This window comes from Tachypleus tridentatus, chromosome 13 (genome assembly GCF_004210375.1).
Source record: "Tachypleus tridentatus isolate NWPU-2018 chromosome 13, ASM421037v1, whole genome shotgun sequence".
NCBI lineage: Eukaryota > Metazoa > Arthropoda > Merostomata > Xiphosura > Limulidae > Tachypleus > Tachypleus tridentatus.
Genome location: NC_134837.1, coordinates 210214556 through 210242548, shown reverse-complemented (window position 1 = coordinate 210242548; position 27993 = coordinate 210214556). Strand labels below are relative to the sequence as shown.

Here is a 27993-nt window from a genome sequence, read left to right as displayed (position 1 = left end):
CCATCAGTTTGTAACAGACTCTGTGGCTACATATGAAGTGAATTTTGTACAGTTTTATTTATTCTTTGTTTTTACTTTGTAACATTGCTATTTTTTATTACTTGTTTATCTTTTTAAAAAACTGTATTAACGAATGATAATCGCTATGAAGACAACAGTTTTAGTCTGGCATGGTGGACATCGTGTGTTCAAGTTAGTAAAACACCATACTGTTTCTACACTCCCAAAGTTAATATTTAACATTTTGTTGTGTGAATCATCGGAACATCTTCAAACATTGGTGAGCTAGCCCTTCTGACGTCAGAATCATAATAAATAACAAAACGTTTGGCTGTTATATTATTCACCTGTTCTCTACTTCAGAGATATTTTTAGCTAAATTGAAGGTCTTCATAGCATCTGAAAACCAAAGTTACGTGTTTATAAAAGTATCTTAGAATGTCATGAGAGAGATGTGAGACTATGGTGAACAATGGATAATATGCAATGGCCATTGTTTTTGTGGTTCATCCTTACATACTAAACACTACTGTAGTCGTTCAGTGATAAATATTGTAAGCTTATAACACTAAAAACCGGATTTTATAAATACACGGTGGTCAAAGCATAGATATCCACCCTTTTGTGTAGCTTTGTGTTAAACAACAAACAATCTTCACAAAAAGTCCAACTTCAGGTTCGCTTCCTCTTAATTCAGCACTTCAATGTGTAACTACAATGGAAGTTCAGGCATCTTTGTGGACCATATTTTATGCTCTTCCACTTTGACTTCTGAAGAAAAAACTGTTGCATGTACCTTTGTTTATATCATGTTTTAATATTAAATTTTATGGAAGTGATTAGGATTAAACTATATAATTTTATAGAAGACGTAGTGTATAAGTTACAAGTAGATTGAGGAACAAGTATAACATTATGGCAAGTGGGGTTGTTGTTATTAGTGAGGGCCCGGCCTGGCCAGGTGGTCAGGGAACCTACTTGTTATATGAAGGTCATGGGTTCGAATCCCCATCATATCAAATATTATCGCCCTTCCAGCAGTGGAGACGTTGTAATGTAACACTCAATCACACTATTCGGTGGTAAAATAGTTTGAGATGGGTAGTGATGACTAGTTGCCTTCCCTCTAGTCGTAACAACACAATAATAGCTGGTAACAGTGAATGGGTAAAGTGGTAATGTCATTGACATAGCTGAAGGTTATGTACCAGAAAATCGTTCTTGTTGTGCATCTTGCATCAAAATGTCAGTTCCCACGACATAAACAATAACAAGTAAAACATTTTAAATCAAAAATTGGGAGTTTTTCAAGGTCCGTTATGGTCAGGTGGGTTAAAGCGTGCGACTTGTAATCTGAGGGTCGCGGGTTCGCATCTCCGTCGCACCAAACATGCCTTTTCAGCCGTGGGGGCGTTATAATCTGACGGTCAATCCCACTATTTGTTGGTGAAAGAGTAGGTAGCCCAAGAGTTGGCGGTGGGTGGTGATGACTAGCTGCCTTCCCTCTAGTCTTACAATGCTAAATTAGGGAAGGCTAGCGCAGATAGCTCTCAAGTGCTTAGCGCCAAATTAAAAAACAAACAAACAGTCTTTCAAAATTTATATACGCAGTTTTCCTTTTTTATAATAAGAATTATTTTTAATATTCGTTTACCACCTAGATTGCAACCCTAATACAATAAACAGTTATTTCAGTCTTTAAGTTATTCATTTTAACGACTACCTTATTTCTCGTGAAGATTCAGTAACCTGTTTTTTTGTAACTAATCATGGTAGCAGTTTTAGTGTCTTTGAGTGAACGCACAAAATTACGGTTCAGTATAAGCAGAGATATCATGAAAAAGTAAATGAATAAATATGAACGAAAAAAACACGTTACAACATTGTTCAGTATATTTTTTTAGTTTTCAGAATTATGTTACAAAAAATTCACTATCTAAATATAATGTTTTCAGTGGTTTATACACAACAGACTAGCTGTTCACACAAACAAAGATTCGCGAGCAAAATTCATAGTATGAATGAACACTGAAGGTACGGAAAGCCAGTTAATGACCACTTTATTCCTACATGTTAAAGATGAATTTTTAACGTTGACGTAGCAAATGTTACTTATGACTGAACACGAATGTCATATGAGCGAAATTTTTTTCTTCAAAATTCATTGCTTCACTTCGGAAAACAACGTTTAAGAAAAAAATACTACATAGAACTGTAATAAAATCTAGGGGCGTTTTAATTTGACACATTTCTGAAGAAGGGTTCAGATCCGAAACGGGGATTCCAATTAAAATTTTTCTAACCTGTTTCTACTGCCGTATCTTGTGTTTCTTTTTTCTTAAACTTTGCCCCAGATCTCCTGTGTGGATTTTTATATATTTCTTAAGAATCTATAAATATTTTCCCAAAAAAACGATTTTTCTGTTAGTCCTAATAGGAAAGAGATGGTTTATTTTGAATTTCGCGCAAAGTTACACGAGGGCTATCTGCGCTAGACGTCCATAATTTAGCAGTAGAAGACTGAAGGGAAGGCTGCTAGTCATCACCACCCACCACCAACTTTTGGTCTACTCTTTTACAAACGATTAGTGGGATTGATCGTAACAATATAAAGCCCCCACGGCTGAAAGGTCGAGTATGATTGGTGTGACGGGGATTCGGACCCGCAACCCTCAGATTACGAGTTAAGTGTCTTAACCGTCGGGCCCGCAGAATGTGTTGAAAAAATTTAATTTAATCTGTCAATTTCACATGCAGTTGTTTACAGTCTAGAATTCTTATTTGTCTATGTTATACTAAAATTATCTTCAGTAACTATTCAAACAGATAATGTACGACATACAGCCATATCTCTATTTTGGTAAAACTTAGGGCTGGGAACATTGCCACGTCGCATTAATTACTGTTTTACATTTTACATTTTAACTACATGAGAAGCACGAAATTAGAAATTCGTGATATTTTGAATCAGTTTATTGAAAACTATTTATACGTTTATATAGACGTTTTGATCGATTGAAATATATATACAAAATTAATCAAAAATTAAGTTTTAATGACACTGAAATAAATAGTTTAATGAAACTTATAGAGGGATTCCGACATTCAAATAAAAAATTTTTTCGTGATAAAAGTTTTTCGGTGGTTTAGCGGTAAATTTATAAAGTTACAACGCTAATAATTCAACGATCAACGGTGGTGGACAATGCAAATAGATGGTAACCCATTGTCTAGTTGTGCTGTAAGAAAACAAGAGATAGTCCATTAAAAGGATGAAGTTTAAAGTAATATATTGTCACTGTTCACTAATTTTTTAACATTCTTTTTTTTAATAAATCAATTTTTAACTTAACGAACGTTCTTAAATACAGTTTTATTGATTAACGTTTCATGAATTATGCAATATTTTTGCGAAATATTTATTTTATTACATCATATCTTTGTTGAAAATGTATATACAACGTAGAAAAAGGGCCCGAGATGGCCAGGTGGGTTCGATTCGTAATCCGAGGGTTGCGGGTTCGAATCTACGTAGCACCAAACATGCTCGCCCTTTCAGCCGTGGGGCGTTATAATGTGACGGTAAATCCCACTCTTCGTTGGTAAAAGAGTAGCCCAAGAGTTGGCGGTGGGTGGTGATGACTACCTGCCTTCCCTCTAGTCTTACACTGCTAAATTAGGGACGGCTAACGCAGATAGCCCTCGAGTAGCTTTGCGCGAAATTCAAAAAACAAACAAACAAACAACAAACGTAGATAAAATATTGTTTCAGTTCACCAATATAAATCCAAAAATATGAAATTAAAAATTATTGTATTTGTACTTGATGGCGAAAAACTTAAGACTATCTGCTTCCATTGCTAATTTAGAACTCGTGACCAATTGGAATGTAGCCAACCAGGCAGCACTCAAAGTCCACCATCCATACTAAAGAACTGACTGTCACACTTATAATGCACCCGCGGTTAATACTGAGAGCAATATTTTACGATAATACATGTAATGGAACCCAACTTGCCATCTCTGAAATTCAAACCTCTATCACAGGACGAACTTGCAGCTCTCGAAAAACTTACGGCCAAACGTAGGTTCGCCATAGTTGGTTAAATTCAAGGACGAATGTACTATTACACATTTTTTTATCTCTATACTACTAACACAAAATTAAATGTCCATAAATTATTCGCTTCATGGACTCTCACGATTAATCACGAACAAACTCTGGTCAAGACGATTTCGAAATATACAACTTCAAATCCGGATGACCTTAGGTAAAAAAATTGCAACAAGAGTTTTTTGTTTTTAAATCTAATAAACGTTAATACGGCCCTGTAGTGTGGTAATAAATAATCCTTAGAACGGAAGGAGTCACAGGTAGTCCTTTGTGTTTCAATACAGTGGAGCTTAGTAATAAACTTTCCATGTGTGACTGGGAATATGTAAATAATTTAGTAAGTTGTATAACGGCACGGTACCTTATCGCCTCTGTCTGCCCTGTTTCATACGTAATGTAATTTAATTAGTAACTAAACCAAAAGATGGTGCCACCATCGGGTGAGATTCTGACCTTGCCAATAACACATTTTACAAACATTGTGCGTGTTCCTTGTGTTCAGTATACTTTTGTACTAAGTACACAGATTACATACAGCTCGAAACAAGTGCCATCATATCAGAGATACTCACAGATTTGGCACTGCTCCATTTTTACCAAAATCGCCAAAATTAATACACATTTTTAATAGTATATTCTTTTATAATATTTTCATTAATTTTGAAACCTAGCATGGCTAGGCGGGTTAAGGCGTTCGACTCGTAATCCGAGGGTCGCGAGTTCAAATCCTCATCGCACCAAACATGCTCACCCTTTCAGCGGTGGAAGCGTTATAATGTTATGGTCAATCCCACTATTCGTGGGTAAAAGTGTAGCCCAAGAGTTGGCGGTGGGTGATGATAACTAGCTGTCTTCCCTCTCGTCTTACACTGTAAACTTAGGGATGGCTGGTGCAGATAGCTCTTGTGTAACTTTGCGCGAAATTCAAAACTCATTGATTTTGCTTTGAACATTTCTGTATCATTTTTTGACGTAAAGTGGTGGGCGTGACCGAGTGCTTAATACCCCCTCCTGAATGAGATTAAATGAATACGCTATGTATCTTTAACAGAAAAAAAAGCATTGAAAATTTTGAGGCTCTAAATGAGTTATAAGAGTAACAGTCCCATATTTTCTGTCAAACAAGAGTAAACGTCAAATTGGTGGTGGGCCTGTTGCTTAGCTACCTTCCCTTTAGTGTATGACGCGCAGATTGTTGTTGAATAGCTCTGAACAGAAAACAAGCAAACAACTAAAACACATTTCTGACGTGACAAATTTTCGCTCGTTATTTGATCAAATACGGTGATAATTCATTGTCATTAACGCGTGAAACTTCGTTTTTCTTTTCGTCGCGTAACATGGTGTTTCAATAAGCTCGATGGTAATTATTACCACTGTTCTTATGAAGTGTAAAAATAAGTCGTGATAGACATTTTGATACACTTTATGGTATCTTTTTACTTTACATGTCAAATCTCATAATTCATAATAGCCATTGTGAGTACTGTAATTATTCTCACTGGCTTCTGTCGACTGCACACAAACAATTTGTCCTCAGAGTCCGTCGGTCGTACGTGTTACTTTACTACACGTTCACTGTTTTTATCAAACGGAAGGATAATTCATGGTTAATAATTTATCAAGAATAGCAGTAATTAGATTTCGCTGTTCGCTTGATAATTGTTATTAACCATTATTTATGAATAATCTATTATTTTTAAAAATATAAACCTAATTACTTTCATTCTCTTATTCCGTACCACTCTAAAACAATGGTTATTTCATTTCAGTTGTTCTTGTTTGTTTGACATGTAAGATATTGATGGCTTTTTTGTTGTTGACTATAAAACATATTTCTTCAAGTATTTCTTTTTTTCAAAAGAGTAAAATAAACCATTTGACTGTTGCTGTGTTCCTCGTTTATGTAATGTTCAACTTGTTAAAGACAATAGCTCTGTTGTCTCTTCAAATGTACGAGTACTAAATAGGCCAACCATTTGATTGTGAACAGCTACCAATAAAACTATTCTTCAGATAAGTTTATTTGTTTGTAGTTAAGCACAAAGCTACACAATGGGCTCTAGGTGCTCTGCCTACCACAGATATCGAAACCCGGTTGCTAGCGTTGTAAGTCCGCAGACGTGCCGCTGTGTCACTAGGGGGCCTTCATGTAAATAAATATTAAGTTTTGCACACCACTTACTCTCTTTAAAATTAAGAGCAAGACAATTTTACTGTGTTCGAAAGTTTCAATCATATGCATTATTTAAATAATTGATGTCGTTAGAAAAACACGTAGGTTCAAGAAGTCTTAATAGAAATATATGTATTATATTTCTAATATATTAATGTAAGGCTTCGTGCTTAGTGACTGCGTGGTTAAAGTTTATTATTATTATTAGCGAGTGCTCAGAACAAAAAGAAGCTTTTATGAAGAAACGGATTTGTTGGTAACATTTTACAAACGTCGTTTTAGATTTGTGTTTTTCTACAGAGAATCCAATCCCATTGGCAAACAAGCAGTACATCTACAAATATATAAAGTAGATACCTTATCTTGTGTTTGAATATATAGTACTTTATCACTGAAAACTCTTAATAAATCACCGATATTTCCTTCTTAATATTATCTGTAATTTGTTTTTCTTCTCTCTCTCTCTCTCTCTATATATATATATATATACTTGTGGAGGGGAGAGCACAGATAGCCAATTGTGTATCCGTGCGCTTAACTTACAAACAAATTTCCCCTCTGTCTTTGCGTTATAACCTTCAAACTGCGCTACCTTCACATTTGTGATCCACCCGCATCAGGCCCTTCACGTGTTCAGTGTTGATATTTTAGAACAAAATAAGTATAACACTTTGGTAAACCCTCGTCTCTGTGCTGTCTGTTAAAATGATATGTCATCATAAACGAGTTACTGAAAAACTTGGTATGCCTCATCTTTTGGCTGACTGTGTGCTCAGAAAGCATTAGGCAGACGACAGTATCGATATGTATTACACCCTAAATTTCACCTAGTGATTATTTTCATAACTACATATTTTAATATCAATATATGGTTTAATACGTGTTAAGGCTGCAGTGTCAAGAGTAAATATTTTTACTCAACTACATAAAATACGTAAGTTAACTTAAAACAGCTTGCATGTAATTTAAATTCTTATTAACATTATCTGTATCTCACGTCTGGGATACGTATTTTAATTTAATTCTGTAATTTTGATTAAAATTATATATACATTATGTTAACTGATTTAATCGTTTATATTTTTATTTTTCGAGGCCACAAGAAAAAGCACGTCGTAGTGCTGCATAATTTAATAATACACACGCCTGACAAACTATACTGAACTATCTATTAATGATAAGACGTGAGATTAGGTCATGACAAACCACACTACAAGTCAGACCCGCCCCTAGGTGTGAGAGCTTGTAGAGTCACAAAGTTATTTGGAAAACTGTAGGATTTGGACAGTATATCATGGCCCGGCATGGCCAGGTGGTTAAGGCACTCGACAAGTAATCTGAAGGTGGCGGGTCGGAATCTCTCTATAAGTTTCATTAAACTATTTATTTCAGTGTCATTAAAACTTAATTTTTTGATTAATTTTGTATATATATTTCAATCGATCAAAACGTCTATATAAACGTATAAATAGTTTTCAATAAACTGATTCAAAATATCACGAATTTCTAATTTCGTGCTTCTCATGTAGTTAAAATGTAAAATTGTGGTTGCTATGAAAAACAGTAATTAATGCCGATGTTAGGGCGACGTGACAATGTTCCCAGCCCTAAGTTTTACCAAAATAGAGATATGGCTGTATGTTGTACATTATCTGTTTGCATAGTTACTGAAGATAATTTTAGTATAACATAGATAAGAATTCTAGACAGTAAACGACTACATATGAAATTGACAAATTAGATTAAAGTTTGTTTTTTCAGCACATTTTCTGCGGGCCCGGCGGTTAAGACATTTAACTCGTAATCTGAGGGTTCGGGTCCGAATCCCGTCACACCAATCATACTCGACCTTTCAGCCGTGGGAGCTTTATATTGTTACGGTCAATCCCACTAATCGTTTGTAAAAGAGCAGTCAAAGAGTTGGCGGTGGGTGGTGATGACTAGCTGCCTTCCTTCTAGTCTTATACTACTAAATTATGGACGTTTAGCGCAGATAGCACTCGTGTAGCTTTGCGCGATATTGCAAATAGCAGATAATCATTTGGCGCTGCTCTACGGTTTTCTAGATTTGAATTAGATAATTATGTTATTGGCTGACAAATTTTTGTCTGATATTAGGGTTGCGTATATATATTTTTAAGTTATGAAAAAATTCCAAACGCTTTTCCATAGAACGTTATGTTTTATCGTGTCCTTTATTGTGATTTAACACAGAACTTTTTTATGAACAAACCTTCAAAATTCAAAAAGCCATTTCGTGAAATATAAATCAAACAGAATAAAACAAGTAATACAAATATATACAGTTATGTTTTTTTTTAACGGAACAATGCAGAGGTACCTATTAATGAATGACATTAACGAGACATTACACAAATATCTCTTCTCAGATCAAATGGTTTTATATATGTATTTTGCTGTATATATGGTACTCGTATCATTAAATATGTTACCGTTAAATATTAATAGAGAAATTAAACATGGCTATTGGATTGTTTGTTTATTAGGTTGTACATTTTTAAACATCGTTAAAGGGATTCTTTTGGATTGGGATGAGATGAAGTAACAACTGGAAAAAGTTGAAAAATTATAGGATAATTCTGGAATATATATATATATATATATTTAACAATATGACTGTTACTTTTAACGCAGTCCCCCGCTGGTACAGTGGTAAGTCTAAGAATTTATAACACTAAAATCAGGGGTTCGATTCCCCTCGGTGGATTCAGCAGATAGCCTGACATGGCTTTGATATAAGAAAACACACACACTTTTAATGCAAAATATCGTTACAGAATTACTAGACTTTAACAAAACAACAGCAGTATGTTTAAAGTAGATTGTATTACACATAACATGTTTTTGATGATAATAAATAGAATAACAGCTGTGGTTAATACAAATAAATTTAACTATCCCTTACTGATATAGATTTATTTACAGAGCGAGTAATAAATAAAGTTAAACCTCATGGACCTACTGAAATGTTTAAATATATTATAAGATAAAGGAACGATCACAGTAATATTATTATGATGGAGCATGCAATGCAAGCGTCCAAAACTCGGATCTCGAAAACCACTGCACCAATCATAACTGGGTAATAATTTTATAACTATGCAGTATTTTTATAGCTGACCAATTAAATGACACAGTTGATATTCCCACAAAAATGATACGTTTCTGAGCTAACCAGTAAACAATTATAAACAAAATGGTATAAGCTTCAGATTTAACTAATAAAAAAATATAAACATAAGGGTATACGTTTCTGATTAACCAATAAAAAAGTGCAAACAAAAGGAGTAAGTTTAGATTTAACCAATAAAAAAGGTTTTCTGTAGTGAAAATCTGATGAATGTTGAAAATCTGATGAGTGTTGCAAAAAAGTGAGGTACTTTTATTTATAACTGTCTGCAAAACATATTTCGGTAACATATAGTCTGTGATGTAACACTGTGATGATAGCTCATTTTTAAACTAAAATTTCAATTTTTTTTAAATCATGGATGGTGAATATTATTGAATGTCACGTATAAGTACATTGTTGTAAACCTGCCAGACAATTCCAGAGAAGGGCACAGGCCCAATAACCTTTCTCCAGGGCAGCGAGTATTTCTGTTACTGTGTTTTTTTCTTTTTCTTTTAGCAAAGCCACAAAGGCTATCTGCTCACCCCACCGAGGGGAATCGAACCCCTTATTTTAGCGTTGTAAATCCAGAGACATACCGCTGTACTAGCGGGGAGTATTTCTGTTACTTAATATTACAAAGGAAATCCACCTAAGAATTGTTTAGAGGAACAAATGTGCTGCCAACGTAGAAATATATGGCTTGTAGTAATTCATTTATTGTAATTTAGTGATAATTGTTGCGAACAATATAATCATTGATTGGTTGGTTTGGTGTTTTATTGCGCAAAGCAACTAGGCTATCTGCGCCGTAATCATTGAAACACAAATAATTAATTTACCAAACTTTTTAAAAGATCTCGAAATTTCTTATGAAAGGCTCACTAAAAATACATTATATATATATATATATAATCAGAAGACTAAAGGTTGAGATGACTGAAGTAAATAGATTTCTGTTGTTTTTATTTCAAATATTTAATTTACTCTTTAAATTAAGTGGTAAGGCCCGGCCTGGTCAGATGGATTAAGGCTTTCGACTCGTAATCTGAGGGTCGCGGGTTCGCATCCCCGTCGCGCCAAACATGCTCGCCCTTTAAGCCGTGGGGGCGTTATAATGTGACGGCGCTGGTAATAGAGTAGCCCATGAGTTGGCGGTGGGTGGTGATGACTAGCTACCTTCCCTCTAGTCTTACACTGCTAAATTAGGGACGGCTAGCGCAGATAGCCCTCGTGTAGCTTTGTGCGAAATTGAAAAAAAAACCGAACAAATCAAGTGGAATGACCAGTGATAATGAACGTATTAATATTGGTTCTTTGTTCGATAATATTGCAAACTTTGTTTAAATGCATCTTAATTTATTTTAAATCTTTACTCTCAACTTTGTTTTAACAAAGCCAGTAAACCTATATATGTAGTGTTTTATGTTTGAATATAAAATAATTATTACCTTACAATATTTTTTCAGAACTTAAACCCAAGTCTGATAAAACTTTAATCTGTTTGTACATTATATCTATCGGTTTTAACACGTTTATGTACCTCGTTACCATAAAGTTTTAGTGTTTCCATAGTAAACCCTATAAAATGTTTTGCAAATGGATATAATTTTTAGCAGCTCTTTCAGTGGCAGTGTTGACGTATCTACTGATCTAAATGTTCGATAACTTTTTGATTCATACTTTTTCATTGTTGTTTGTATTTTTCTTTAATTTTGCACAAAGCTACACAAGGCCAGTATTTTTAACGTCACGACTAAATTTAATCCAACCTGAGTCGTTACCATGTTTTTAACAGTATCTCTTCAAGATGGGTTTTAAGTTAATTGTCGTTTTTCTGCTCGGTTTCACTGAGCTTATAAACAAGAAAAGAAAAGTGTATGATTTGATGAAGTGATTGTTAACATTATGTTGTCTATAACTGAAGACAAAAAGGAATTTAAAATACATCTAATGGAGTTGTAAGCTGAGTGCGAGGCTAGTTAAATATGTAATAATCTCAAAACAAAATATAAAAAAGGAGACAATGTCAAATAAATGAAGCATATAATGAAGTAATATCCACTTCTTCTTGTACGCTAAACGAGTTCATGCTCACTAAAATCCACATAAAACTGTTGTTACACGTGGCTTTAGGCGATTCGTTACAATTCATCCAATGTCTGTCGAGCTTAATAGCACATAGGTTGACAGACAAATAAAGTCTTCCAAACAAATGTGTTGACCAACCAACATGAACTTAATGTGGGGTTAATCATTTTTTAAAATTGTCTACTTTCAGCAAAACAAAAACATTTAGGCATTTTCACCGTAGTTAACACAATAAGTTGTTTTTTTAAACTGTGTTTCTTTGTTTACTTCTGTTCGTGTATGAAGTTATTAAAACTTTTGATATAATGGCATTGATTCGTGAAGACTCCATACAAGTGACTTGCGAAATGACAGAGAAAAATTGTGTAATTAGCATTAACCTGAATTCTTAAAGAATTAGTGGTAGGTGTCAGCTCAGTCGTGCCTCGGCTTCCTTAGATTCTTTGTTGAAGCCAGTCGTTGGAACAGAAGCGTGTAGCGTTTAATTCTTAGGCCTAGGAGGGGAGGACAGTAATTGTTATACGTTCTCCGTGGAAACTGAAAAATGGTTGTTGTTGTCAGTTATCCCACCTTGAAACCACCCGCAATGCCTATAACCACCGGAAACTTTTTCCACTGCAAAGTGAATTAAACTAACAATCGCCATTAAAAGAGACGTTTCCATGGCACTCCAGCTCTCACGGTGGACACCTGACCACTGAGACAGAAAATGAAAGCTAAATTGCTCATTACGTTGAACGATTTCATCTAGTGGAACTAATACTTTAGCAGTCTAACTGCAACTTGAATAAATAATCTTCAACCCAAGCTACAGGATATGACTTCAGTGAAGGTGTGAAATAACTTACTGAAGTCTACTTACAAGTTAATGTGATGTTTTTTGTGTTTTTTTTTTAAATTGCACATCAAACCTTGGCAGGAAATGAACACACTGTTAACTTTGATGATTAATCAAACCAGGAAACGAGTAAATAATGGCGTCTATAGATAATCTAACATTCTTTTGTCGAGATATAACAGTATAATTCATTAGACGACGGATTTTCGTTGTGTCACTTTTCGTAAGACTAATGATGATATATGAGAGGTTTATTTCTCACGCACTATACGTTTCTAAAATACGTAATGCTTCTGCGAAATTAAACTGATTTCTAATAAAAACAAACGTTTCTGGCATAAATGTAACAGATGACACCTTTGACCACTCTTCAACAACATTTTGTGTATCCGCTTATAACTGTCGAACCGATAGACCGATTGTCACTAAACCTGGCGTGTAACCTAAGGGCTCCCAGAGAGTAACATGGGGGTGGAGTTCAGGTGTATGTTATTCCCGGGGGTACGTCAGGTCATACTGTAAACGAATTTTATTTTCAATTCACTATAACCATTCGTTGATTTTTAAAACAAGAAACAATGAGATTCGAAAAGTAGTGAGAAATAAAACCATCGAGTTACACACATTTATTTATAACCTCGTTAAACTGTCTTTAAAATACTCCATTTTTATGAGGCTTAATTCATTGTTAATTAGAAATAAATTTTAATAGTTTTTTCTTTATTATAGTATAACGCCAAAGTGCACAGTGAGCTGGAAGCCAAGACTCCTGCAGATGTATTAAAACTTTTAACAAGGCAACTTATCTTAAAGTAATATTATGCTGTTTCGCTTGCTATAAATACTGAAAACAATATTAGTGAAATACACCTGAGTCGAAAGTATATTGGTGACGAGCGTGCCGGGTTGTAGAAATGAGGTTCTGCTGTTCATACTTCGTTACCGCGATACATACATATATATATATATATACACACACACAAATCGCGCTCCGCAGGTTCTGGTGTTATAAGAGTAACAGTCAAGTCCCACTACTTCACCCAAAAAGAATAACCCAAGAACCTGAACACTAAAGGCGACTAACACAGACATTCATAGTGTAGTTGCGCGCGAGATGTATGTATGTTTTTCTTATAGCAAAGCCACATCAAGCCCACAGAGGGATAATCGAACCCCTGATTTTAGCGTTGCAAATCCGTAGACTTACCGTGTACTAGCAGGGTACGAACTACAACAAAACGATTTGGTTTGGTTTGTTTTGAATTTCGCGCAAAGCTACACGACTGCTATCTGCGCTACCCATCCCTAATTTAGCAGTGTAAGACTAGAGGGAAGGCAGCTAGTCATCACCACCCACCGCCAACTCTTGGGCTACTCTTTTATCAACGAATAGTGGGATTGACCGTCACATTATAACGGTCCCACGGCTGAAAAAGCGAGCATTTTTGTGTGACCGGGATTCGAACCCGCGACCCTCGGATTACGAGTCGAGTGCCTTAACCACCTGGCCATGCCAGGCCCCCAACATATAAGGTTTAAAATATTTAGACCAACTAACTGACTAATGTACTTTAGTAATTTCTATGTATATCTTAAGAACAATATTATTTGTTATAAACATTAACAAAATAAGTTGCCAGAACCACAGAAAGGATAAGTAAAAATAGCCTATTTACACTTATCAAATATTTTTATATTTGCTCAAAAAATCAAATTTGGAATGTTACTAAAAGTATATTTAGCAAATAACAAAGCTAAAAAAAAGCCCAATAAAACAGAAATACGCGAATAACGAGGCCCCTTCATTCTCAAAATCATTTGACTAGGGCGTGGTAAGGCCCCAATACCGTGGATTCAAGAATTCGTGGTTCGTGTCGTGTTGGCGCTAAAACGTGACTCTGTTATAAGAAGGGCGGTCAAATCTCACTAATTCATAAAACAACAATGGTCTAACTCTAACAAATAGAAGTGGGTAAACAACAATGACCTAACTCTAACAAATGGAAGTGGGTAAACAACAATGACCTAACTCTAACAAATGGAAGTGGGTAAACAACAATGACCTAACTTTAACAAATGGAAGTGGGTAAACAACAACGACCTAACTCTAACAAATAGAAGTGGGTAAACAACAACGACCTAACTTTAACAAATAGAAGTGGGTAAACAACAACGACCTAACTTTAACAAATAGAAGTGGGTAAACAACAACGACCTAACTCTAACAAATAGAAGTGGGTAAACAACAATGACCTAACTCTAACAAATGGAAGTGGGTAAACAACAATGACCTAACTCTAACAAATGGAAGTGGGTAAACAACAATGATCTAACTTTAACAAATGGAAGTGGGTAAACAACAATGACCTAACTCTAACAAATGGAAGTGGGTAAACAACAATGATCTAACTTTAACAAATGGAAGTGGGTAAACAACAACGACCCAACTCTAACAAATGGAAGTGGGTAAACAACAACGACCCAACTCTAACAAATGGAAGTGGGTAAACAACAATGACCTAACTCTAACAAATGGAAGTGGGTAAACAACAATGACCTAACTCTAACAAATGGAAGTGGGTAAACAACAATGACCTAACTTTAACAAATGGAAGTGGGTAAACAACAATGACCTAACTTTACCAAATGGAAGTGGGTAAACAACAGTGACCTAACTCTAACAAATGGAAGTGGGTAAACAACAATGACCTAACTCTAACAAATGGAAGTGGGTAAACAACAATGACCTAACTTTAACAAATAGAAGTGGGTAAACAACAACGACCTAACTCTAACAAATAGAAGTGGGTAAACAACAACGACCTAACTTTAACAAATAGAAGTGGGTAAACAACAACGACCTAACTTTAACAAATAGAAGTGGGTAAACAACAACGACCTAACTCTAACGAATAGAAGTGGGTAAACAACAACGACCTAACTTTAACAAATAGAAGTGGGTAAACAACAACGACCTAACTTTAACAAATGGAAGTGGGTAAACAACAGTGACCTAACTTTAACAAATAGAAATGGGTAAACAACGACCTAACTCTAACAAATGGAAGTGGGTAAACAACAATGACCTAACTCTAACAAATGGAAGTGGGTAAACAACAATGACCTAACTTTAACAAATAGAAATGGGTAAACAACAATGACCTAACTCTAACAAATAGAAGTGGGTATCTTTGAGTAGCTAACTGTCTTTTCACTTATCTATCAGTTCACAATATGATCAAATAACAGTCGTTCGACAAATTATATAAATACATTCCAAAAAAACCAAGAGGAACATGTTTATCTTTTTAGTTAAAGCATTTTGAAGAAAAGAAATAGTAAAATAAAGGCATATCTATACATTTAATACCCATAAAACAACACTAAATAAAGACATATCTATACGTTTAATATCCATAAAACAACACTATATGAAAGGCATATCTATACATTTAATATCCATAAAACAACACTATATGAAAGGCATATCTATACATTTAATATCCATAAAACAACACTAAATGAAAGTCATATCTATACATTTGATATCCATAAAACAACACTAAATTAAAGGCATATCTATACATTTGATGCTCATAAAACAACGCTGAAAGAATTTCAACTAGCACACCTGATAGTAAGAATACAAGAATGGAGTAATGTAACACTAGCAGACATAATAGTATACAACAACAATAAAACGATGCAATATTTATATTCTTAGTAGAATGCATGTGAGAATTAAAAGGCTGTCATATTTATGTACTTAGTAATAAGGAAATAATAGTAACACAATTCTGTACTTTTGTATTTTATATCATATATACAACAACAGTTCAAGGGTGCCGTATTTGTACAATGTGTATTACGCGAATAAACTCAATAGAACTTTTTTTTTTTTTACAGATATTAAAATCCCTCAGTATAACACTTTTAAATTACAACTGAACAGTAAGCATACTTTTTAACATATTATCATGGTTTAAACAGAAGCCCACGTTTTGCCCGAAGTATGTATTGTCCTATCAGAGATAAGACATTATAAATGATCATATCACGTTGTTGTGACGCCTGTTAGTCATCAGAATGTTAGAGATATCTGATAAGCATCACACTTCGACGCTGTTACTTAACCCTGAAGCTAACATTTCTCACTCAACAAATTAGTACCCCGAGAAACGTGCCCATGTCAAGACTAAAGTTATATCTTTCATTTTTAGCTGCCAGAACGAAGTATTCTGGTTCCTTTATACCTTAGTCTAACAAAGACTGAACGTTCTGTAACGCCTGTGCATGTGAGTGACAACCAGTCATCTTCTGTGATATCCAACAGAGATACATCACTGCACCATGCATTAGCGCCAGTGATCCACCAAGTTGGTTACTACATTTACTCCATTCGCCCGTAGTTGCTTAATATTATATTAATATTGGTAATGAGTTATCAGATTCTGCTGATCAACATACGATTACTGGATTATGAGGAAGGAAGAACAGTGTATTACTAAGGTTTTGGAGCTTGGAAGATAAATTCTCTTTATAATTTGTCTTACAGTAGTAAGTATTAAATACGTATTTTTCCAAATACTTAAACACTACTTTTTAAAATCTTTTGGTTATCTCTTATCAATGATAGTGACTTGACAATCCGATCAGTGTACATGTCATTGAATTTCCTAGACCGTGTGGGAAGTTAGTATTTCAGAGTTTGATGAAAACGTATTATGCTTTTTCATTTGTCGAATTATTTGCGCTAAGCTACCCGAGTTTCTAATTTTGAGCTATTAGACTAGTGAGAAGGCAGCTAGCAAACAGCTCCCACTGCCATTTCTTGGGCTATTATAATCTAATAGTGGGATTTGACCGTCGCTGCTTTGAGCATCCATGGTTCCAAAGTAGGATGCACTGTGGGTCACGAGCCACGAAATCTTTAGATTCAAAGTCTGGATATGTTAATCAAGTGGCCATGCTTGGCAATGATATCAGATATCTATAAATTTAGAGATGCCTTGTGTAGGGCCTAGGGGCTTCATCACCTTGGTATGAGTAAGACATTGTTTTTGCTTGTGTACATGTATGCACGATTGGTATTGAACTTTCCCACTAACAAGAGGTCTGCCACAGCATAGGCCGTGCGTGTCACATGTACACATCAAAATATTACACACCAATGAAGGTTCGTGTCTCTTAATTAACTCGTGGTTAGATCGAATGATAGGGCGTGACGCCAAATTTCAAGGGTTCACCTTTTAATCATTACGGTTTGGACTGTCCGTGACTCAGGAGGTGGGAGTGAGGGCTTGCATGAATGTACGTGAACCACTTGGAGAAACTTAAGTAAAATGAATGTGTCTTCAGAAAGTCTGTATCGTGCGCTGTTATTCCCCATGTCAACAGAATTTCTCTCGTCCTTTGGAAAAACGAGGCCAGCGATCGTAAAAAAAAAAAAAACCGATAAAAAACACCTGGCAATTGATGGTAGTTGAGGAAAATTATGGGGAAGAAGTGGAGAGAGAAACTTATTCATATTAAAACACTTGGTAACAAGTCCATGCAGCATCCACAAAAGGTTACAGGGTTAAAGAGCGCCTTGAGGTCAGTAGTGGTGTAATGTTTCAACTAAAACTCATGGCGTCGTTTTCCAGCTGATTATATAATAATATGATTTAGGCTGACAAGGATTATTTATATGCATAATATAACTCGCGAATTAACTTTTTACACACACACGTATATATAAACTCATCATTAGTTGAAATAAACATGATTAAAACTTCTTGACTGGCATCGTATTCACTCACGACGTTGTTAGAAAGAGAAATTGCCTTGATTAATAGAGGAAGCGCTTTAAATATTCGGAAAACGTGTTGCATTTGCTGTTGTTGTTAACTTTTAGGCTTAGGTACAGTTTTGTATTTATTGCCATAAAGATAGAAGAACTGTTTTATTTCGTTTACCAGTTTACTTAAAAATAATATTCAAAGGCAAAGAAAACAGTTCTACAAATTCTTTTAAATCACGAAAAAAAAAAGAAATTATTTAATCTTACATCTTTTTGTTCTGAATTAAGCACAAAGCTACACAATGGGCTATCTGTGTTCTGCCAACCATGGGTATCAAAACCCGGTTTTTAGCGTTGTAAGTCTGAAGACATACCACTGAGCCAAGTGAGGGGCTATCTTACATCTTAAACATTTTTAAGAAAAATGGACGAAAAACAGTTCGGATGTAATGGATTCGAAAACGAATATGACATGTAGTAATACTCAACTTTATCGGGGGACAGGGGGAGGGCATGGGCCTCCTACATCAGAAGAATAACAACTAAAACTAAGTAACATTAGTTAAAAGACAACACAAACAACTGAAATAGTTCATCCTCCATTTTGTTCAAACACGTTTTGGTTTTTAAACTTGCGATTTTTTTTTATCAAACCTAAGACCAGAATGGCTTATCGGTTAAAACTATGTATCTTATCACTTTAACACTTGTATGGTTTACCAGTTAAAACTAAATATCTTATCACTTTACCATTTGTATGGTTTGTCAGTTAATGCTTCCAAGCTTATCACTTTAAGATCTGTATATTTGATCAGTTAATACCTTATTAACAGGCCTATGCTGTTGAATAAATAAACTTTTAGTTTACTGTGACACCTATGCTCGCTTTCTTTGTTTACTTTAGTCACGTTAAAATGTAGTTTAATTTGTAGGAAATCAGTGTACTTGAGAGTATCACAAGACCATTAAAAACAACAACATGGAAAACAAAACATTTGTGTACTTGAAAATGATCGCATCAATGATCGAAAGGCCTTACGTGTTATAAAACAAGTTGTTATTGATGTACAAGCTGTAACTTTCAATATAATAACATTTAATCAGTAAGTAAACTCAAACTTATTAAATGATAACTCTGCAAAGCTCCTGATTGTTGAGGTTAGTTACGCGTGAAGTGCAATATATTTTAATCCAAATATTCATTTTCAGTTTTGTAATTTATTCAAAACTAATTAGGCTTAAAAGGTAGGCCTAACTGGACGTAATGTTCATTCATTTTTTTCATTTACAATTTTAAACAGTATTTCAGTATTTCTGTAGTTGTATATTCAATATCTTAGAGTCTCTCACTTTTCAGCCTGTACCTTCTAGAGGGCGTTAACAGTAAACAAAGGAATCAAAGGAATTGCAAGAAGACATAAGGTGTTAACACTCCTACGAAAAGTGGGGCCTAATAGGCCCCAGAGCAACTTGAAAGGTTATTAATATTAGGCTAATAATTTTGTATTTAAATGAATTTTCCATTTAAATCCATTAATGAATGGATTAACGAGATTCCCACTGTCTAGTGGATAGTCCCTATCTACTATCTAGCGAAACCACAGCCAGGGGAACGGGCTTGGAGAAATCAGGACTAGAAACGTCTTTTCGTAGGAGTGTTAATAACATTTAGTATAGTAGCAACACTAATTATATAAAACAGTGATTCTCAAACTGTGGTTTGAAAGGGTCCTCCAGGTGGTTCGCGGGCTGGTCCAAAATGCAAATCACTGACGTGCAGTGCCACGAGAGAACAGAACAGGTGGGGTAGGTGGTTCGCGGGTCTTTTGGCCCGTTGAAGTGGTTCGAAACGAAAATGTTTGAGGACTATTGGTATAAAATAAAACAACAATAAAACACTGGAATGAGTGCAGAATCGCTATGCCGCGAACAACAAAGGAACTGCCGTTGATTTGTCGATACTGCATAATACCTTGATGAGTATTTTACAATATTATAAGCTAGGGTATTTGACTTGAAATTAGTCAAACCAACCGGCGTCAAGAACTATCATAAAATGTAAAGTCACTAACTAGAAGTTAGTAAGTTTGCTGTGTGATCGAAAAGTGTCATTTTTCAATTTGTTGACAGACCTCAATGTACACATCAACAGAATGTAACGTCCAATCTATTATAATAATACTCAGTTTTTGTTTGATTTTAAAATGTGCGCGCAACTTGCTATTTAAACGCGCATGCGCGTTTCATTTGATGTTTGTTTGTTTTTTTTTTGAATTTCGCACAAAGCTACTCGAGGGCTATCTGTGCTAGCCATCCCTAATTTAGCAGTGTAAGACTAGAGGGAAGGCAGCTAGTCATCACCACCCACCGCCAACTCTTGGGCTACTCTTTTACCAACGAATAGTGGGATTGATGGTCACATTATAACGCCCCACGGCTGAAAGGGCGAGCATGTTTAGCGCGACGGGGATGCGAACCCGCGACCCTCAGATTACGAGTCGCACGTCTTAACACGCTTGGTCATGCCGGGCCGTTTCATTTGAATGGACGTAAATATACTTTACTAGACATTTTATACAACAAAATGTTAAAAACTTATCAAATTATTAAAAAGGTTCAGTGTTAGACTGTAGAATAAGATTACAAGTTTATTTATCGACAGTATTAAGTACATTTACGTTTAGTCCTAACGAAAATAAAGGAAAAAACGTACACAAGTTACATTGTTAATTTATCTCTCTATCGAAATTACGCCGTACTTAATAAAGGCTTAACTAATGTTAGGCCTAAGACAAGTAGACTTGTAGATTTCCGTGTTTACGAGTATAATTCTTTTGTATTATTCTAGAAATCTTGGATTTAAAGAAGTTCTGTTGTAATTAAAAGCTCTAATTCGACTGAAAATGTTTTGCGGGTCTCTACTGGTATACAATATTTTTATGATATAAGAAATCGAATAAAACAAATTAAACTTTTCTGTCTTATTTACCAGTGAAGTCAAATCTCACACCTTCGTTCAACGAATGAAAACACATTCATAAAGCTTAATATTTTATTTGAAAAAAAAAAGAAAACATTTTAGTGACCATGAGCAGCTGTGTAGGTTCACGCTGTTAGAAAACCTTGGCGCCTTTAAAATAAATATGATCAGAAAAAAACCAAACACTACGGTTTTACGCCGCAGGCATCCTGAAAAAAGGTAAAAAATTACCATAATATATATACAAACCACATGTATGAATAGGAGTCTGGTTTTCAAGCTGTGATGAAGAACCGAAAAACTTGCATCATCGAGTCCGTTTAAAGAGAGAAAAAAAGGTATTAATTTTGAAAGATCTTCACCACTTGTGGGTTTTCTTTCTTTGTGCGTCCAATCACGTTTTGAGCAGTTCGTGCTTGGATATGCAAATGAAGTGTGTTCGAAGTTGAAAATTCCACAATATCCAGCAGCCACCTAGCGTGAGACGATAAACTCAAGTATCCGAGTAAATAAAGTCGACCCTTCTTGTTTTTCCCCGTGGCGGTAATCAGAGACGGCCAGCTTTGGTACTTTTCCTTACAATTAGTTATAGATGTAAAAAAAAAAAAACAGCAACAAAAAACAGACATGTCGTGGTGGAGAATTTTTGCTCAGAATATATTGCACTCTGAGGCGAGCTTAGCAAACTCTAAACTAATTAATTTCACATTTTTCAGAATAGGTAAAACACTGACAACAAATTTTAACAAACACCAAAGCTTCAAATTAACAATTTTATTGGTAGAATCACGAAGACATCAAATAGGGTTTAACTGTTCATTTTAAAAAGTCTAATTGTGATTTCAACTATATAATAATTTTTAATTAAACCTTAGCAACTAATTTAGACTTACATTTCTACACTTAAGTAACCAACCTAGTCTCACATTTATAATCTAGATAATTAGCTTGGACTCACATTTCGATTTCTACATTTAGTTGTTAATCTAGTTCAAACCATAACAGTTTTTGTTCATGCGATTTTATAATATAAACAGTGTGACAGCAATCACCGTGTCTGTCTTTTCTTAGCCATCCTGATGAGCTGAGATATTTCGCACAAGACTTAATCGGCATTGGATATATCAGGTGGTGTCTTTGATATGTTGTTATAGATTGAGTTCTTGGAAGCCCTCTTTCTTTATGCGAGACAAAAATAAAAAAGACCCTAAGGAGCAAATATATAATCTTTCATCAGAAAGTATCTCCATTTTGTAACATGCAACCTCTTGAAACGCCAAAAACTTTGTTGTATGCCCTCGGATGTTTACATCTGTCTTCACTTAAATCTGTAAATATACACGAATTTGTTAACTCACAACTGTTAATAAAATATGTGGAATATATTTCTTTAAAACTCGATATAATTCATGACACAAATTACTATTCCATTTAATGGACACGTGAATCAACATTGTATATTCGATTTGGACATATAAATGGTGTTTATTTAATATATATCTCAAGTTTATTTGCCTTATATCTTCTGCCTTTAAGCTTGAGACATAAAAAAACAAATAAAGAATCATAGTATGTATACATATCGGAATGTTTATTGAAAATACATTATGACCCTCTTACATAAGTGGTATTTAGTATATGCTAACACAGAACTGTACTCAGACACAACTTAGTGATTGTGAAGTGTATGTAGGTTAAAGTGGATAATCATATTACATTGGAAAGGCTGACGCACTCCTAGAAGAAACCCTGACCAGGATGAAGGGTCACTTCAAATTTGGTGTTAGAAATAGTTGTTGAGAAGAACAGAAACTCCACTGGCAATACAGTGGAAGAAATTCACTGTGGATTAAAGGTTCAGTGGAATAAAGAGTCATTGGGAATTGAAGTTTAGTTGTAATGAAGAGTCACCAGGGATTGAATCTACAGTGGAATGATGAATCATTGGGGAATTGAAGGTTTGAATAGAATAGAGTGATTGGGGATTGAATATTTAGGTGAATAAGGAGTTATTGAGAAATTGATGTATATTGGAAGAAAGAGTCACTAAGAACTGAATGTTTAATACAGGAAAGAGTCACTAGGGTGAATATTTAGTACCTGAAAATGTCACTAGGATTGAATGTTAGTATAAATCATTAATAATTAAATGTGGGTCTGGCAGGGCCTAGTGGTTAGGATGCTCGACTAACAATCTGAAAGTCGCGGGTCCGAATCCCTGCCGCCGAACATGCTTGTCTATATGGTTGTCATCGAGGTCAGCTACTTGGGCATGGAAACTCTGTGCTTATAAAAATACCGGCTGACCCCAGACTAGTTGGGATTAAAGGTCGTCACGGAGAAGAGGACTAGATAAAAAATGTCTAATGACGTAATAATTCATTGACCAATAGAAAATTTAGTGAAACAGTGTAACTTCTGTATCTGCTAGTGGAACTTTAATGTCTGGATATACTAACTTGCATACTTTCTAGTTTGTTTGTTTATTTGAATTTTGCGCAAAGCTACTCGAGGGCTAGCTGCGCTAGCTATCCTTAATTTTGCAGTGTGACACTAGAGGAAAGGCAGCTAGTCATCAACACCCACCGCCAACTCTTGGGCTATTTTTTTACCAACAATTAGTTGGATTGACCGTAACATTATAACATCCACGGTTGAAAGGGCGAGCATGTTTGGTATGAGAGGGACTCGAACCCACGACTCTCAGATTACGAATCAAGTGCCTTAACCACCTGGTTATGCCGGGTCTGCTTTCTAGTAAGAGTAACTTATAAAGATAGTTTTAATTGATAAAGGTAACTTACAGGAAGTTAGCTGGATAAATATGATAATTAAACAAGTTTATCAGTTAGAATGGAAAAGCTCAATAACGTTATTTAAACTTGAATGAGTATAAGTAAATATTCAGTTTTTTTCATATTTGTATTAAGTGATTTATTTGGATTATCACCACGTTTTTAATAGTTTTTTCAATTATTTTAAATTAACGCACAAGCTTTCGGCTGAATTGTCTAAGAGTTCTACATGTGCGAGATATTTGATAAGGGTATATTAACGTACGTTGGTAGTTTATAAGAAACTATGCTTAAGAGAAGAGAAAAAATGTAAAAACGCTGTCAAGAATGGATGAAATGTAGTAATGGAAGACCTTAGCTGTATGTGGGATTCTTTAAGACCCCAGAATTAATATACTGTCAAGCTTGGGTTAAAGGCATCCCAAAGAAACCGAGATGAGGAAAATTAATAGAATGTCTCCAGCCAAACATTCAAGATGAAATAGATAATATATATTTCAGCAAACCGATACGGATTAAATACTTGTGAAAAAACTTTACTTGTTTGTTCTCTCTGAACTACACTTCTGGAGACGTAGCCAAGGATGGCCCAAGGGGGCCCGGGTCCCCTGAGAAATCTTGGCATGTTGACCACAGTATTTTTCAGCTGTTACATATAATAAATTAATAATGTATCGTCTGGTGAAAAATAAGTAAAAGTTCTATGAAAACTGTTACATCTGATTTCATTCAAGGAACACTTTATTAAAAATTTAGACCAATTTCAGATTTTTTTAATTTATTGGCCCCCCTTAAAATTTATTCTTCCTCCCCAAGTCAAAAGCTGGCTACGCCACTAATCTATTTTATATTTCAGTTTTTTTTGTGTTATTTCTCTTTAAACTAGTAATAATAAACAAGAAAGATGGTATCATTTAAGTAAGGCCCGGCATGGCCAGGTGGTTAAGGCGTTCGACTCGGAGTCTGAGAGTCGCGGATTCGAATCCCCGTTACACCAAACATGCTCGCCCTCCCAGCCGTGGGGGGGTTATAATGTGACAGTCAGTCTCACTATTTGTTGGTAAAAGAGAAGCCCATGAGTTGGCGGTGGGTGGTGATGACTAGCTGCCTTCCCTCTAGTCTTACACTGCTTAATTAGGGACGGCTAGTGGAGATAGCCCTCGTGTAGCTTTGTGCGAGATCTAAGTGAAACAACGAATGAGGAGTGGAAATTAACGTGATTTTTTCGTTCAACACCAGGTATTGTCACACACGAAAATATTTATTGTTATGAATAAAAGATACCAATATTTCTAATATTTAAGTAAGTGCGTAAACTGAATTTTTTAAAGATTCGAATAATAAACATGTATGAAAGTTTTATTTCATGATAATTCACAGCGAAATATTAGAACTTTGTTTGAAATGATATTAGATTTAATCGATGCATTGAATACGTCTTTATACCACAGCTGAAGAAGTTTTTACGCCCTTCTTTTCACATTGTGTTTGTAGCTGATAGGTAACACAACAACAATAAAAATACACGAATTCTAAACCTCTCGAACCTTGCTGTTGGTTTATTAGTCAAGTTTCTTTTGCAAACTTTCAATCATTTATATAGATGCTCCTACTTTTAGAGGGAAATCCCCTTAACACACTGGATTTAAAATGGTTGTATATTAATTTAGTTTTTTTTTTCTTTTTTGTTGCTGGATTGCTTTTTTATGAAGAGGGATTGTGTGTGTGTGTGTGTGTGTGTGTTTTATAGCAAAGCTACATTGGGCTATATAGTGAGTCTACCGATGGGAATCGAACCGCTGTACTAGTGGGGAACAAGGGAATGGATTGGATAGAGTTATTTTTATTTATGTGTGTGTGTGTTTTATAGCAAAGCTTCATTGGGCTATCTACTGAGTCTACCGACGGGAATCGAACCGCTGACTTTAGCATTGTAAACCCGTAGACTTACCACTGTACCAGCGGGGGACTTTTTATTTATAATTCCAGTTTATCCAGTCGTGAAGACATGTTATCTGTATCGTAATGCAAGTGTAACTACCACATTCTGAGCTTCGTTGAAAACTATGATAATTATCAACCTGTTATTTGAAAACTTTAAAATATTTACTCAAGAATAACACAAAAAGAGCCGTAAGTAATTTTACATAAGGTGAGAAAAGACACAAATATGTAATTATTTAAATTAATTACACATGTATGTGGGGGTCATTTTTCTCACCACCCTCCCCAGCGGTATGTCTGCAGACTTACGACACTATAAACGGGTTTCGATACCCGTGGTGTGAAGAACACAGATAGCCCATTGTGCAGTTTTGTGCTTAACTAAAACAAATAAAAATTTCCGCCTGCACCTTTTGGCAGCTCTAAATCAAACATGGAACACACATTTAGAGGGCTCGTCGAGTATCATAAGGGTCGGCGTTCGGATCTAACTACTGTGTCACTCCCAGGGGGTCATATGTATTCCCCAACAGATGATCTACATCAAGCGTCGAAGGCACCCTTAAGGTACCCCATGAAGTGTCATATGGGGATTGGAGTTTGGTCTGGCCTCTCGATGTCACTTCCCGGGGGGTCCTATGTCTTCGTAGTGCCATGAGCACACACAGAATAGTGAATGTTAGGTAATCCTGTCTACTTTTAAACTGAGGGAGCTTTAATACCACGACTCAGTTTCTCACGGATCTAACATTATTACTTTTAGCAAAAGCGTCAGAGAATATATTACTGTTGTTTGTAATTGCTGTGGTGGACCTTGAACTGCTAGAGAAACCAATAAACCAACAAATATTTAGTTACAGATTTATGAGCTATTGCTGTGAGTATTTTAGTCTCTCTAAAGGGCTCCTGCATGGCCAGGTGGTTAGGGCGCTTGACTTTTAATCTGAGGGTCGTGGCTTCGAATCCTCGTCGCACCAAATATGCTCGCTCTTTCAGCCGGAGGAACGTTATAATGTGACGATCAATCCCACTATTCATTGGTAAAAGAGTAGAATTGGTGGTGATTGGTGATGACTAGTTGCCTTTCCTCTAGTCTTACACTATTAAATTAGGAACGGCTAGCGCAGATAGTCCTCGTGTAGCTTTGCGGAAAAATTCAAATCAAAGAAACACAAACTCTTTAAAAGCTATATAGAGGAACACAAATATTTAGACTGAATTCATGAACTAAGCAACCTACATGAAATGTTGGCACATTATTTACGTTTCATGACTTTGTGTGAAATCAGTGCCTCACTCTTTAACTGTTTTTTGAAATGAATACTTATGTGACTTTGATTCTCTGCATTTTTACATTTTAACCACATATTAAAAAGGCCTGCGCTCTCTATCAGCAACAGCTGCAAACAGACAAAAAAAAAAAAAAAAAAGGCGCAGATGTACAGTGAGAAACAACGGTCTTAACGCAACAACATTAATACCGGTGAAGTATTTGAGACGCAGTCCTCAGCGCCGGTATAATTTATTTTGGGACCAAATTGGAAATATCGAACACCGAAGAACAATTAAAATTTTGCTATAATGTTAAAAGATAGCTTAACAAATCACGTGGGAGTGAAGGGAAATTAAACTCACCCCTGAAAATACAGCTATTTCACGTGTTGATTGGTCTTCTTTAAACGTATAATTAGAATAAATACAGTAAGACTGCTATAAAAGTTTAATTTCAGTTTCGTTTGTTTTTTGGTTTGCGCAAAATTTCCAACTTAAAAAACAACAACACGTAAAGTTATCGTGAACCACTATAGTGGTTCGTTATAGTGATCGCAACGAATTGCACAAAATTCTAATAGAACGTTCGGGCCAAAAGCACCTTATAAAGTAAAAATTCAAACAACACTTTAAAGCATTCACTGTTGACTCGTAAGGTTGTATACATAAAAAGAAACGCACAAACAAAAGCATACATGTTAGGCGTACAAAGAAAAGAAAACCCACTCAAAATAGCCTGTTTGTTATTATTCTCATGCCAACCTGCAACAAAAATGGCTTGGTATATTGCTCCCAATTTTTTTGTAAAATATTAAATATAGTACAATGAAGATCGTAGGTCTATTAAAAATTCATTTGTTTCTTTTGT

General features: G+C 35.2%; 1 long non-coding RNA gene across 2 annotated transcripts in view; it reads left to right on the top strand.

Moving 5' to 3' along the window:
• The first annotated feature begins 16518 nt into the window (after positions 1-16518).
• The window catches only part of LOC143240079 (uncharacterized), a 53214-nt gene continuing 41739 nt past the window's right edge, over positions 16519-27993 (top strand). Inside the window, exon 1 of one of the 2 annotated variants that reach the window (XR_013021560.1) lies at positions 16519-16909. This is a non-coding gene — a long non-coding RNA (uncharacterized LOC143240079). Of the gene's footprint in view, positions 16910-22950; positions 23073-27993 lie in introns of those variants that run through there. The other variant, XR_013021563.1, reaches the window with a different exon arrangement.